Here is a 15503-nt window from a genome sequence, read left to right as displayed (position 1 = left end):
TGTGGCTAAAAATAATCCACTCTCATTTGTGATTGTGTAATACCTTTCTAGAGAACAAACAACTAATATCAAAGAATTGTCTTTTTCAACTTTTTTTTTTGTTTTGTTTTTTTAGTTTTGTGGGGTTTTTTTTTTTGCCAGTTAGGGTACAAAAGTGTAAGGGAGGGATAAGGGAAAGAATGTGTAGTTGTCTGCCTCAGAAGTTCATTGGGTCTTCCCAAAAAGCAATAGGATATGAGGCCTTCCTACCTTCTTGACTCAAGTCTTTATCTTCCCATAATTTTCTGGATGTCTGTTTCCATGTTAGCTGTGACTTAAAACAGAAAGCTAGCTGAACTAATCCCATAAACACATGCTTGATAGGTGCTGGTATTCAACAGGAAACAACAATCATTCTTGCTTGAACTCATGAGCTTATTGTGGAGTGTACATGATAGGCCACTGAGGAACAAACAGATCAAAATGTAGCTATTCTTGTGCTTACACTACAAAGAGAGGAACGATGACATTTCACATGAGACATTCTAACAGAAAAAAAAAACAGTAGTTCAGAATAGTTTGAAGAATGAAAGAATATATAAATATATAAATAAAAATGTAGACAAAATAAAAATACACAATAAAAAGTTGAAAGTTATACATAGGCAAAGCTGAATAAGACAAAAAGGAAAGTGTCACATTATTTCATAAGAACGAAAAACTAAGAACGTAAATCCAGTGGAAAGGATTTTAAGCGAGAAGTTAAACTACATGTACTTATAGGTTACTGTGGAGAAAAAGCTTGAAAGAGGCAAAACATTGAGAATTCCAGCATGTTCCAAGAAAGAGATGAGGATTACTTAGTCTGAACTTGTAGTAAGGATACTAGATAAAAGCAAAGAGCTTTATGACACAAAAATGCAGTATTGATTGGAAATTGACAAGACTGGATTTGGAGGATAGTGGAAAAGGAGAAATCAGAGAAGTACTTATTTGTGACAAGACGTGTTGTTGCATGATTGGGAAGAGTTGTCACTTGCTGAAAATTAAAAAAAAAAAATGAAGCTGAGTGGGTCTGGGGATTTGAGGAGGCCAAAAGAGTAGCTGGGAACATATTAAATTTAAGAAGGCTCTGAGACATCTATGGAGGTGTCCAGTTGGCAGTCAGACCAATGCATTTCTACAACACCTCTATTCTGAATAGATGTTTGTATCAGAGAGTCCTGCCATACAAATGGCCTATTGTACAGTAAATAAGTACGTGTAGAAATGGAGTATGAACTAGGCCACACCAGTAGGTATTAAGAAGTCAGGGAAGAAAGCTGCAATCTATCAAGAAAACTGGAAGAAGCCAAGGGAATCCAAGTGAATAAAAGGAAGTGTTCTGGGAAGGCACGGCCAAGTTTGTTATTTTCCCTGAAAAGTAAGAGAATTGAAACTTTGTCCAAATGTGTATGTATTGAAAATAACCACTGACCAGAGTAATTACTCTGTTATAGAAGTAGTCACATGATAAACAATCAGCTGTGATAAAAAGAATTTTTATTCAGACCTCAATATCTGTACTGTGTTCAGCTAAATTGCTATCTAATTGACAAATACCTTGTACATTCTTGAGCCTCAACTTACTTCCTTCCTGAACAAAATGTGCTTTACAATGACAATGTAAAATCTGGCTTTTGTTTCTTACCAGCTAGAAAGTCTACTACTTTGTGGAGATAAATATTTACTTCTAATGCAATCTGATTAAAGAGCAAATTGAAGAATCAAAGCTACAATTAACCATATAGACACAACTGCTTAATTCAAAGAGCAGAGTAAATAACTTGGAATGGGAGAAAAGTGTTTGATTTGATTAGCCTCATTAGTACAGAATTGGTGTTCTCACCTTTTTGCTCTGCATGCCTGTGATTTCATTTCCTTAATAATCTACTTTGCAAGAAAATGTTTTTGACATTTTATCATTTGCAGCATAAGCAGCCTTCTTTTTTGGTAAAAGGCTTGAAATTATCAACTAATTCTTTAGCAACAACTTACAAATGAGTTCTGTATTGCAAACATGATCTACTGAAAAAATAAAAAAACAAATAGAGGTATGGGCAGTTGGCACAGTGAATAAAGAAACTGCTTGAGATGCTGTCATCTTGTATTAGAATACGTGGGTTCTAGTTCAGCCCCACTTCTGAATCTAGGTTCCTGTTAAAGCAGACTGCGGCAGGCAGCAGGCAATGGCTCAAGTTGGTGGGATCCTACCATTAGAAGGGAGACTTGATTTAAATTCCCACTTTTTCCTCTTTCTCTCCCTCCCTCCCTTGCCCCTTCCTTCCCTCTTCCCCCTTTCCCTCCCTTCCTCTCTCTACTTCCTTCCTTCCTTCCTTCCTTCTTCCCTTGCTTCCTTCCTCCCTCCTTCCCCCTCCCTTCCTTCCTTCCTTCCTTCCTTCCTTCCTCCTTCCTTCTTTCCTTCCTTCCTTCCTTCCTTCCTTCCTTCCTTCCTTCCTTCCTTCCTTCTTTCCTTCCTTCCTTCCTCCCTCCTTCCCCCTCCCTTCCTCCTTCTTCCTATTTTCTTATATCTCCATCCTTCCATTTTTCCCATATCTCTAATTCTACCTCATCTGCTTAAATAAGAAAATAGATTTTTTTAAAAAGCAAAGACACATTACAGTGTATATTAACTGAATTTGTAAATAAAAGTTGGCTGCTTTTAGTTGAGAACTTAATCTTGTAAGCCTTAACCTTGTAAGGCTAAATATAATACTAGACCTATGCATAGCATTGTTCTTGAATGGTTGTGAGAAACACTCTTGACTACTACCAGAATTTGCTACTACCAGACAGTCTTTTAAGCACTGACAATAACAGAGTGAATAAGAAGGATGGTATCTCCACCTTCTTGGGACTTAAAACTTAATGAAGTGCTAAATGCATATTATGCCCAACATCAATAAATATTATCATAAAAATAAAATAAGGTGATGTGACATAGAGTAACTTAGAAGCCCAGTGTGTGAGACGCCTCGAATGCAGTGTTTGCTGCAGAGTTTGATTCTTCAACTGATGATGTCAGTAGCACCTGTCGGTATGTGAAAATGGAATGCCTGGGTAGGGAATCACATTGTTGGGTTTATTTAATTATTCATAGCTCACTCTTTTGAACTACATGAAGAACACATTCTGCTCTGTTAATATTTTAGATCAACAACAACAAAAAATGTATTCTTCCAGAGTAACTCTGTGTGTGGCATGATGAGTGCTGTTTTTTTCCTTCCTAGAGAAGCACTGACATTTCCTAATTACTCTCTTCTTGAGTAGTCATGTATAGCGATTACTGAAGGCTCAGCAGAGCATTGTTCTTCCAAAGCCTTGGAGAACAATAATGCTGACAGTTCAGGGCTTCCGTGTCCAACACACTTTTCCTCTCTCTTCATTACCCCAGCTAATTACTCTGGCCAGTGGTTATTGTGTATCTGCTCTCCAGTTCAGTAACCCCCACAGTCCTGAGCTGTCAGTGAAATTGACTGTAATAGCATAATATTCTCTGGCTACCATGTTCTTCTATGAGTTATTTAAAGACACCATCTCCTTTTATTGTATTCAGGTTCTGAATCACCTTACCACTGGGTATTAGCCAAGCACGAAAGCAAAGGAAATATTAAAATGTGCTTGCTCCTTTTAAAAAACACACTGCCTTTTTTTCCCCAGAAACTCTTTCATTATGTATTTTACAAATCTTTTAAAATCTCAGATGACTTTGCTGAAGCAGTTATTTCAAGTATTTGTTTATGTAATGCCAAAGTATTTACTCAATTTAGTTTTAAAAAATGTTAACCAGAATATTTTGGTAGCATGGAGGTAAAATAATGATATGGTGATTAATGTTTTTTTAAGATGTACTTTATTTTTATTGGAAAGTCATATATACAGAGAGGAGGAAAGACAGAGAAGAAGATCTTCCATCTGTTGAGTACTCCCCAAGTGGCTGCAGCTGTCGGAGCTGAGCTGATCCGAAGCCAGGAGCCCAGAACCTCTTCCAGGTCTCCCACATGGGTGTAGGATCCCAAGGCTTATTAATATTCTCCAAACATTTCTGGATTTTTTTTAATCTGAGGGAGAATGTATGAAAGACAGAAGGTGGGCCCAGCACGGATACCTTGGACATGGCTGCTGCCTCCAGAACTATATTGATAGAAAGCTAGAATCAGAAGCTGAGAATAAAATTCAGGCACTCTAATGTACCTCCCAGATGTCTTAACCGCTGGCTTCAGCATCCACTCCTTGAAATGTATTTTTTTTAATTGATTATTTCATGGAAATTTTCTTTGAGGGAGCTGTTTTAAACAATGATACACTGAACCAAGTATATTCGTCAATGTGAACTTTAAACATCCTTTTTCTCTTGGGCATTTTTTTAAATCTACATTGTATTGGACAATTATTAGGTAGTAACTGTGTGACGTAACCATTTAGATTTCACCCTAAGGCTCAGAAAAATGGAGAGACTTGCACAGGGGTGCACATGGTAATGGGAAATGGCAGGAATAAGTTTGACCCCAGACTTGTTTAAAATCGGAATCCAAGTTCCCAACCTACCATCCATTACAGATTAGAAGCAAAGCAGCTCTTAGGTGATAAAACTCATTTTCATATTTTGAAAAGAAAACTGTCTATCTTCGATATTTTGGAACTATCATTTTCATTCTGCTTGAGGTTATCCCTGGAGTCTGCAGTGCTCTATAACTAAAGATATTATTCACAATGGCTTTTTAAGTTTTAGGTATGTTAGAATCAATTTACAAGGAGGTCACTAAAAGGAATACCTTAGCAAAAATCCGTCTTCTCTACTGAGGACAAAAATGTGGTAAGAATTAATATTTAATACTGTTTCTCATTTATGTGTAGCATCCATTACTCTCTTTGTTCTCACCTGGGAATGAAAAGGCATTGAACAACATTAATTAAGGGGATAAAAGCATGACATTCTTTTTCTGGGACTCTAGTTACCGCAGATATAAAGTCCAAGAAAGATGAAAAAAGATGAAATAATTTTTGTTAGTAGTTATAAACATACAATAATTATATAGTGTACCCAGTTATGAAATCTTTCTATGACTCAAACTAGAATCAGGCTTATTATGTATGAAAATATTTGCATATTGTTCCATACTGATTAACACCAATTCAAAAATGAATTTAAGTTTAAATCATTCATAAACAAGTTGTAAAACAGAATTCATGCTCTTAAAAAATGAAATTATACATGCTCAGATCTCTAAATCCACCAAATCTTCAATACTTTGTTATCTTTAGGGGCCATTTATATAATAACTATTATTTAGATAAATATGTCAGGAGGGTATTCCAGGACATTTGAGACAAAGACTAATCATCTGACAGAATTTATAGTCAGAGTTGGGGTGCAAGACACCCAGAGAAGCAGATATATGACACAAAAGGACTTGAGAGATGAAAAATAACACAATAATTAATTCAGACCATGAAGTATAATAACCTTAACCAAAATGAAGATAAAAAATGGATTTATTCCACCTAGGGTGAATTAAGGGAGTGAGAGCAGGACCGAATATGATGGCCCAGTGGCTAAGTCCTCACTTTTCAAGCGCGGAGATCCCATACGGACACTAGTTTGTGGTCTGGGAGAGCAGTCGAGGACAGCCCAAAGCCTTGGGACCCTGCACCCATTGAGAGAGCTGGAGGAGGCTCCTGGCTTCAGATCACCTCAGCTCCAACAGTGTAGTTACTTGGGGAGTGAACCCATGGATGGAAGATCTTTCTCTCTGTCTATCCTTTTCTCTGCGAATCTGTCTTTCCAATAAAATTAAATAAATCATGTTAAGAACAACAGGGAGAGACCCTCTTGCTGTTATTTTTCTGCAGGAAAAGAGTCAGTGAGCAAGATCAACTAAGCAAAGTGGGAAAGTGGAAACCAGATTAGTATATTTGTAATTAATCCTGTATTGTATATGACTCTGCAGTGTCAGATTCTATCTACTTGAAGGATTTCCTTCCAAATCGTTTTTAGTGTTGGTCTACTAGTTTTATATCCTTGGTTTCTTGAAGTTTTTATTTCACTTTTGCATTGGAAAGGATTTTTCTGTACAATGAATTTTTAATACTCTTTTTTTCATTCAGATCTTAAATATGCAGTGCTCACTTGCAATATTACCGTAAAGAAATGTGCTCTTATCCTCCCCTCTGGCTCTTGACATGATTTCCTAACCCCCCCCACACACACACACACGCTTCTTTTTTGCTCAGTTTAATTATGAAAATACTATTGGAAAGTGTATTTGCTTACTTTTTGCTGGAAGCTCATAGTGATTTTAAGATCAATAAGGTTACAGATTTTCTCAAATTTGGAAAATTAGGAGCCATTGTGTGTGTTATGTATTATTTTCCATGATATGATTTCATACATATAGGGATCCCCCTGTCCACTTCCCCTTTCTCCCTCTGCCGTCTCCCCCACCATTGCTATCCTCCGTATTATTATAATAGTATAGTTATTCAGCATCAGTCACAGGTCCAACATTCTTTAAGTGTATCAGTATAAGTGCACCAATGTAATACTTGTATAGGCAATGGAAAAAATATAGTACCTTATTGTCAAAGTACATTTATCAGTTCCTTTTGAAGCAAAGATGTATACTGCAATGTATCTTCACTTCTCAGTATGCTAGTTCCTATATACAGTTCATCTATGAGAATATATGTATGTACATATTTACCTATATCTCTATCTGGTATTTTGCACGAAGGTTGCCTTATATCAAAGAGGACATATATTTATCTTTTGGGTATTGGCTTATATCACTGAATATAATGGTTTCCAGTTGGGACCATTTGGTTGCAAATGGTAGATTCATTCTTCTTAATGACTGAGTAGTATTCCATGGAGTAGATATGCCATCACTTCTCCATCCATTTCTCTTTCAATGGATATCTGGGTTGTTTCCATGTCTTTGCTATTGTGAATTGTGCTACTATAAATACATGGTTGCAGGTCACTTTCTTATATGCAGCTTTCTTTTTTCAATATTTATTTATTTTTATTGCAAAGTCAGATATATAGAGAGAGGAAAGGCAGAGAGAAAGATCTTCCATCCGATGATTCATTTGCTAAGTGACCGCAACAGCCAGTGCTGCACCAATCTGAAGCCAGGAGCCTGGAGCTCTTCTGCATCTCCCATGCAGGTGCAGGGTTTCAAGGATTTGGGCTGTCCTCGGGGCCATAGTGACACAAACCAGTTGCTACATGGGATCCTGGTGCATGTTAGGCGTGGACATTAGCCACTAAACCACTGAGCGGGCCCATATACAAATTTCATTTCCTTTGGATATATCTTTAGAAATAGACTATTGTTAAATCAATTTTCAGTTGTCATAACACTCTCCATACTGACTTCCATAGTGGTTCCTCTAGCCTACACTCCCACCAATAGTGGAATAGAGTACCTTTCTTCCCACATCCATGCCAGCAGGTGTTAGTAGTGGATTTCTGAGTGTAGGCCAATCTCACTGTAGTTAGGTAGACCTCAATGTGGTTTCTATTTGTAGTTTCCTGATAGTTAGGGAGCTTGAGCATTTGTTCATATGTCTATTATCCATTTGAATTTTTCTTTTGAAAAATATCCACTCATTTTCTTTGCACATTTCTTAACATGACTGTTGTAAATCCCATATTAGTCCTCTGTCTGTTGTGTAGCGTGCGAAGATCTCCTGTTCCGTTAGTTGCTTCTTTGCTGTGTTGATCATTTCTTTTGCTCTACAAAAGCTTTTTAGTTTGATGTAGTCCTATTTGTTTATTTTTGCTTTGACTGCCTGTGCTCTTGGTGACTGTCCTTAAAATTGTGCAATAATGGCTGTATCTTGTAGAGTGCTTCTTTTGTTTTCCCCTAATAGCTTGTTGGTTTCTGGGCACAAATTTAAGTCCTTCATTCATTTATACCAGATTTTTGTATAGGGTGCCAAGTGGAAGGTCTTGCTTCTTATTTCAGGATGGTGGTATCCGATTGTGCCAGCAGCATCTGTTGAAAAGACCAAACTTATTCCTTGCATTATTTTACAGTTCTCCTGTCAAAGATTAGTTGGCTGTGTAATTATTTGTGTTACTCCCTTTGTTCTGTTTTCTTCAGGGATTCCAGTTGCTCATGCATTTGGTTTTCCTTTGTCCATCAGTTCATGAGTTCTTGCATTTTTTGCTTTAGTTTTGGTAGTTTCTACAATTTCAAGTTCATCCAGCTCTTCATTCGCAGTTTCAATTTAGTTTTAATTCCATCCAAAATATTCTTCAACCTAAGGTATTTTCCTTATTTCTAGAAGTTCAATTAGTGTCTTATATTTTCTAAGTTGTTTTAATTAGGCAATCATAATATTTTTAATGACTTTGCTAATGGCATTTTTATCATTTCTGGTTTGGTTTGGGAGTATTGGATGTAGTTTTTTTCTTTCTTGTGTGCCTCTCAGATATCCAATGCTGATTTTTACATGTTTAGAACCTGATTATGTTGTCCTAAATATTCTTGAGCTTTGTTCTGAAATGCTACAAAGTTACTGGGAATACACCTCACAGGTCTTACTCTTTTTCATTTGTGGGCTGGCACCTGAACTGTGCTACATTCTGATACCTCCTGCATTATGAAGATTTGTACTCTGACTTTTGGAAACAAACTCTCCAGGTATGTGAAAATCTGGCTCAAGTGAAAGGCTCTATTCCCTGTAGTACCTGGATAGTTCTTTACCTGACTGTGGATAGCTTTTCACATTCTTGTGCTGATCAGTTTTCTATCTTCACAGGGAGACTTGACAGTTCTCTATATTCTGTGTGGCTCTGTCATCTCTGTGTTGCCTTACGCATTCAGGCTGTCTTCCCCAGCTTTGTCTGCTCAACATAGAGTAACTGTCCATCTTCTTTGATTCCCTGTTTATTGAGTGAACTGTGGGCTGTAAAATCAATCCAAACACAGTGCCTGAATAATCTTAGCATGCATCTCTCAAAGAGCACTCTTTCATTGACTGCTACTCAGTGTTGTAAGTACCCTTGTGATAGATGCACTTTATTCACTTTTTAGTTTTTTATTTGGATACCAAAACACAAAGTTCATGCATCCTGACCAGAAACCTAAAACTGAGGTGAATTTTAATCACTGAGAGCTTGTAGATTTCAAGTTTCCAAAAACAAAAAAAAAAACTCTGAGGCAGTGTATATTTAACATATATCTCCTAACTATAGAATCAGTAATAAGCGACTCTTCTTCTCATGGAATGTATAACCATGATACACCCCTTGCTTGCAAAGATTCCAGTATTTCCAGAGAGTAGATATTGATTTGAAATTGGGGAGGAGAGGGAAGCAACTTTTGGCCCGATATGTATGAAAAACTTAATTAGAAGTTGAAACTGATAGAATAGCATTGCTCTCTTAAAATACAAACATATATGTTCAGAGTTTGTATTTTTTCCATCTCATTTCATCTCTTCATATCAATTAATCTCTTTCATATTGACATTACAGTTGAAATAACCCACTGAATTTTGTTCCAAGTTCAAAGTGGTATTCAATTACTTTTCACTAATGTTCCTGTAGCCTGATAATGGAATACTGACAATGGAAATAATGTTTAAGATCAAAGAGGTGTAGACTGTTCTAGATGTGTAATTAGTGAGCCAATTGACTGGCACTTGTGAGTCCTACTTAAGTGCTTTGAAGCCATATCATGCTGATATATAGAAGTGGTTGAATAATAGAAGGAAAAGTTTATAAAGTAACTTTACAGTGGCAATGAATACAGTGATTATAGTATTTTTCTTGACTCAAAAACTAGTTTTCAGAGGCTGCATAACCCTTTTAGGATGTTGATTTGCTATGCTAAGAAATTGTGGAGGTTACTTTTGTCAAGACAGGAGTGATTTTGTGAAGTGACAGAGATAGAACAAATTCTTTCTTACTCTTTGATTGATAAAAAAAAGTGAAAACTAATGAAAGGAAGTATTCCCCAGCAAGACCTAACAAGGTGAAATATTTGACCAGGTAAGTAGAGGCCATAGCAATTTTTGAACACAGGACATATTATTTTCAGATGATTCTTGTCTAGGATACTATGCCAGTTCCCTAAAGACAGCAGAAGGAAATACATGATGGTTAAACGTACTTCCAATATTGTTGGAAATGAGTTGAAATGAAGAAAAGCAAAAGGCTAAGTCAGCGCCAGCGGTGGCAGATGGGTCAGATATTTGTGTGCTGTCTGGCAGAGACAACCATTTATGCCACACTTCGACATGCCCGTCGCCTGCCACCTCACTCTGCATTTCCTGGGAAACGATAAAGGCTTTTTCTTCAAGATCGCTGTGGTCTGAAGCATATGCTGTCTCTGAAGGAAAAAGGAAAACATAGTGAAATAGCACAGTTTTAAACACCAAATGGTCCTCTTTTTATTTTTTTCTTAAGAATGTAAGCGCTTAAATATTTTGTAAGACAAGTGACTAAATATTTTGTCCCAGTATTCCATCCCAAAATACTGTCCTTGGTTCCAGCAGATGGAAGCACAGCAGTAGTCCTAGACTTACTGGCGAAGTACTGGCACGTGTAATGGTAAAGCCACACTTTGGCCAACAGATTACTGTCCTGGATTACTTTGCAATTTGTGTGCAGGAGAGGATTTGCAGTAGAGCCACAATTTCACATGTATTGATGCAGCAGACAATTTCAGTCACGACAGACAGACATTTTAAGGTATGTTTACAGAATAGATATAAACATTTATTTTCTGTTTCATATATGTAAAACACTCTAGTTTGTGCTACTGAACTAATTCAAAAGTTTAGACATGGACATCGGTGTCAATGAGCATACAGTATATAGAGAAAAGTAAATTTATCACATGATTCTGTGATAGGTGAATTATCCTAGTTGTTATAAAACAGAGATATGACATTATAGGTAGTCAGAAAAAAGAGCAAGTCCTTCCTGATTTTATACTGGAAGCATGATGCTGAAATAAGAGTCAATTGTATGTATTAACTCAGAAGCAATGATTTTATTATAAAAGTAGAGGTGAAAGGAAATTATTCACTCAGGGATTCAGAAAATGTGATTTCAAGCCAATAGCATCAGCAGCCCCTGAAACAAATGTTTGAAAATAAATTTTTTCGGCCCATACCATAACAACAGAATCAGAATTCCTGAACCTGGGGCTCAACAATCTGTGTTTTAAGTCCTCTGGGGGTTCCGATGCACATTCAAGTGTGAGAGGCACTGATTATCATAAGAGGCCCCTGGAAAAGGGGAAGCTGGCAAGTATGGGACAAGAAGAAGCCCATGTGACTGGCCAAAATATGGGCAAAAATGGCAGGACAGATCAAACCAAAAATGTAGCTACAGAAGTGTAAAAAGACTGAAGAGTTTAAATAGTACTCCATACATAATGCACATTAGAAGATTCCTCTTGTTGATATTAACTTTGTTTATAGAGGAGAGAGATGGTTTCATTGGTACACCTGGGAAATGGGAAATACTAATGTAAGTAATGTTTATGAGTATAATAGAGATAAAACAGTACTGCTAAGATACCTGTTGTCTATTCAAGTGTAAGCTGATGAACTGAAATACTGAAGGAAGGAATGAAGTGAACAGACTCAAGTGGTGTTTGCTGCCATAAGTGTACGGATACAAGCAGTATATCAAGAGTTTGGGAATAATACTACCTGGCCTTTGATTGGACATGAAATACGAGGAGGAAGAAAGCTTGCGTTATTTCTGGGATGCAGGTTGAGAACGCGCCACAAATGAAGATGGACATGTTGGGAAGAGAGATGGGGAAGGATCTTTTGAATGCATATATTCCTAGGCATTCATAACACTTCCAAGTAAAAATAAGTTAACCCATGAAAGTACTAGAACGCTTTGTTTGAAACCATCCTCCATGTATGCGGACATTAACCTATGAATGCTTAGTGATTCCACAAATAACTGTGTGTTATTGGAGAACGCTGGTACTGAAGAAGTTACTCTCCCAACACTTTGCTCAATTCTTACTCTGTAGTTTTTATAGGTTGCTTTCCAGCGATCCCATCAATATCTGTTGGCCAGGCTTCTTTATTTGGCTAACTGTGTACTTGCAGGAACACAGTAGATCTGGCTTCCTGTTGGTCTTGACTGTCGAGAATTCATGTGCCCAGGAGTGCTTGGTGTGTGCTATGTAAGAATCCTTGGACTGATTAACTGCTTCTAGCCTACCAGTGCTTTATAATCCCACCTTCATTGACTTTTGACTGCTTTCTGTGACAGCTATTATGCAGAAAACCTTTTGTTTTAACCTGTTTTTATATAATTCTGTCATAATAATGAATAAGAATAAGAATACTGAATGAGTAATAATAACAGTTGTTCCACAGAGGCAGAGAAGTGTTGGATAATTGAAAGTTACTTTTGAATTATAAAAAAATTCTTAGTAAAATTTATCACTTGCAAGGCTAGTGTTCTCCGATTTGCATTAACCATGATTAATACTGACTATGACTGTCCTTTTCCTCCTTGATTTTAGCTCCTTTAAGTAAAATCTGACACAGACCTAGAGGAACCACAGAAAACATGTACTCTTTATTGGCTCATGTTATTGTGAAGGTCTGGCAACTCTAGAATCTGGGAGGGAGGGGCTGTCAGAGTGGAGCTGGAGGGAAGACTGGCAGGCCGTGTACTTAGTTCCCTTCTTTTTATTTTTATTTTGTTTCACACAAGAAGAGTTTTATTGATGGCTCTAATTTATTCCCTCCCCCCACCAAAAAAATGAAGTGAACAACAACCTTAAGGTTTTACTGTCTTCGTAACAAAGCAGAGGATGAATATTAGAACTGGATTACTTGGCCCTGTCTCATCTTCTCTCCTCCTGGTTCAGAGTGTTTATATCTTTTCAGAGCCAGCATCCTCCTGGATCTGCAGCTGGGTTGTACACACTCAAGCCTAAACACAATCTGCTTTGTAGTTTTAGTCTTTTTCCAGAAAATCAGCTTTGTCTGCCCGCCAAAGCCGCTCTGCTTCCTGCCATGATGCTGGGCCCCTGGGCATAGAGGCAGTCTTTGCTTTTCTTACACTGTGTTACTTTGTGGGGCTGGTGCTTGCCACACTTCTTGCAGAAGAGCCCGTGCACTTTAGGAATATGCACCATGTTTGCAGAGCACTATCAGCAGGATGATTGTCTTAGGGCTTAATGAGAGAATTCTTAGGAAATTCATCCAAATCAAGGTTTCAGTTGCATGCCAATGACTGGGAATTTGATATCCTTACTGCCCATAGATCTAATTCTGTGATGATTTCACTTGTTGAAACTTTTTGGGAAAAAAAAGTTTTTATTGTACACCCAAATTAATAAACTGGTAATTGAATATTTTGTCTTAACTGATTAAAATATCTTGAATTCCTGTACACTCTTTTGTAAAAGGAATTGACATATAGAAGAGCTCAACTCATAAATTTGGAATCCTGCTAGAGTCCATCTTCCTGTGCAAATTCAGTCATCAATCTGGTCCTTACCAGACTGATTACCTTATTTGGAGATCTTCAAAGTGTTTACTAAACTGTATATTATCCTTTAATGCATTTTTTCCCCAAAATCTTATTAAAATATCTTCATCTTGGTTCTGACATGATAGCCTAGTGGCATAAGTTCTCAACTTGCATGCATGGGGATCCTATAAGGGTGCTGATTGGTGTTCTGCAGCAGTCAAGGACGGCCCAAAGCCTTGGGACCCTGCACCCAAGTGGGAGACCCGGAAGAAGCTCCTGTTTCCTGGCTTCAGATCTCTTTCTCTCTGTAAATATCACTTTCCAGTAGAAATAAATAAAATTTAAAAATTAAAGGACTTTCAACTTAATATGATTCTAATGAAATCGAAATCTTGAAATCTCAGTTATCAAATATATCTTTAGAAAAAATGGAAATTAGAAGATAAATCGATTTTGGTACCTCGAATTTTTAAAACTCGATGCAGATTTAACCAAAAAAAAAAAAAATAGAAAATGCGTGTCATGAAAAAAACTATGCATGAGTTTCCGAAACTTTTTGCAACATACAGTTTCATTTTTGGTAATGTTTGAAGTATCCTCCTAGACTTTGAAAAATGCTTACAGTGTAAGTGCTGGGTATTTAATGTTTATCTTTAGTGTATATGAGGTTTTCTAGACTATAGGAAGATTAGTCCTTTATTATACAATAATCTTGTGATCCCCCTTTTCTCTAGCTGTCACTCCTAAAACAAATAATAATAAGCAAATGAAAAATTCTCTTACACCATGACCAATACATTGAGAAGAACAGAGAAAAGTAAAAATGTTAGCCATATAGAACAGAAAGATAGGTGCTCCCCTCTTTACATGAGGAGAAAGGAAAAAACTACTTCTTGGGGATAAAATGGAGGAGAGCCTGAGCTTTTACCCATGTTCCCTCAGAAGTCAGAGTTCTCCAGGGTCTTTGTATCTCTGATTTTTATGAGCAACAAATTTGTTCATCTTCAATATGCTTTGATAGTTACCCATCATCATAGTTTTTTTGGATTCAAAATCACTGATAACCGTCAGTCAGTGCTCTGGCTTTTTGTTTTAATGTTTAGAGCTACAGTCTTCTTGGCTTCCAACCAGCTTGTATTAGATGTCTAGTCCAGGCTGATGGCATTTGGCCCTCTGGAATGGAAATGACTTCATTGTCATTTCGAATAAAGCTGTTAACTTGACAAGATTCTAGAGTTTAAATCTTCATGGTATGTGAAATGTAAGATACCTTGAGGAAAAATGAAGGCATTATTCCCCAGCTTGCTATAGCATGATTTCCATGTACCAGAAGGATAACTACTTTTCTAAGAGCCTCTGAAGGAGAATCCATGCCTACCTTCTTCCAGGTCCTGATGGTCAGCAGGACTTCTGAATCCTGTCTTTGGCAGTCTAACTAATGCATCTGTCTTAATGTTACTTTTTATCTAATCTACTCCCTCCCTTGTAGGGGGATATTTGCAGCTGCCTTTAGGACCCATCCAGATAATCCACTATAATTTCTCCAAGTGAGGATCATTCATTTTACAAAATTGCCCAGTATACTAACGTTCAGGATTTCCAGAGCTTGAAACATAGCTATCTTTTGAGGGACTATATTTATCAGCCTACAATATCCCACAATGGAAAATAGTAAATGCTAGCATTGTTGTGGCTATGGTTATGACACTTCTTATTACCATCAAATTATCTTTATCACCAGTGTTTTCCCTTCCTATGACCATTTCTTAGAACCAATACTTACATGCATTATTATATTTGCAACAACCTCCAAATTTATCTCTCTAAATTCCTACAATTTATGCTGTCCAAACTTGGTGATCTTTTAGGTACAGGCTTGGCCAGAAATAATTTGTCAACATAAAAGCTTGTAATGGCTCACCACAGCAAGAAGTCAACCTCACCTGAGTTATCAGATATTATGTTAGCCCTTTTATTAATGTACTGATATTGCATATTGAACAACCTT

The 15503-nt window shown here is 37.1% G+C and overlaps 1 protein-coding gene and 1 pseudogene across 1 annotated transcript in view; one reads left to right on the top strand and one right to left on the bottom strand.

The window, feature by feature from the left end:
• The window catches only part of ERBB4 (erb-b2 receptor tyrosine kinase 4), a 472537-nt gene that overhangs the window by 370285 nt on the left and 86749 nt on the right, over window positions 1-15503 (top strand). The window lies entirely within an intron of this gene.
• LOC121159400 lies at window positions 12838-13157 on the bottom strand (annotated as a pseudogene).

This window comes from Ochotona curzoniae, unplaced genomic scaffold (assembly GCF_017591425.1).
Source record: "Ochotona curzoniae isolate NIBS_2020 unplaced genomic scaffold, NIBS_Ocur_1.0 contig_4148, whole genome shotgun sequence".
NCBI lineage: Eukaryota > Metazoa > Chordata > Mammalia > Lagomorpha > Ochotonidae > Ochotona > Ochotona curzoniae.
The sequence above is the reverse complement of the archived record's forward strand: the minus strand, read 5'-3'. Positions and strand labels throughout refer to the sequence as shown.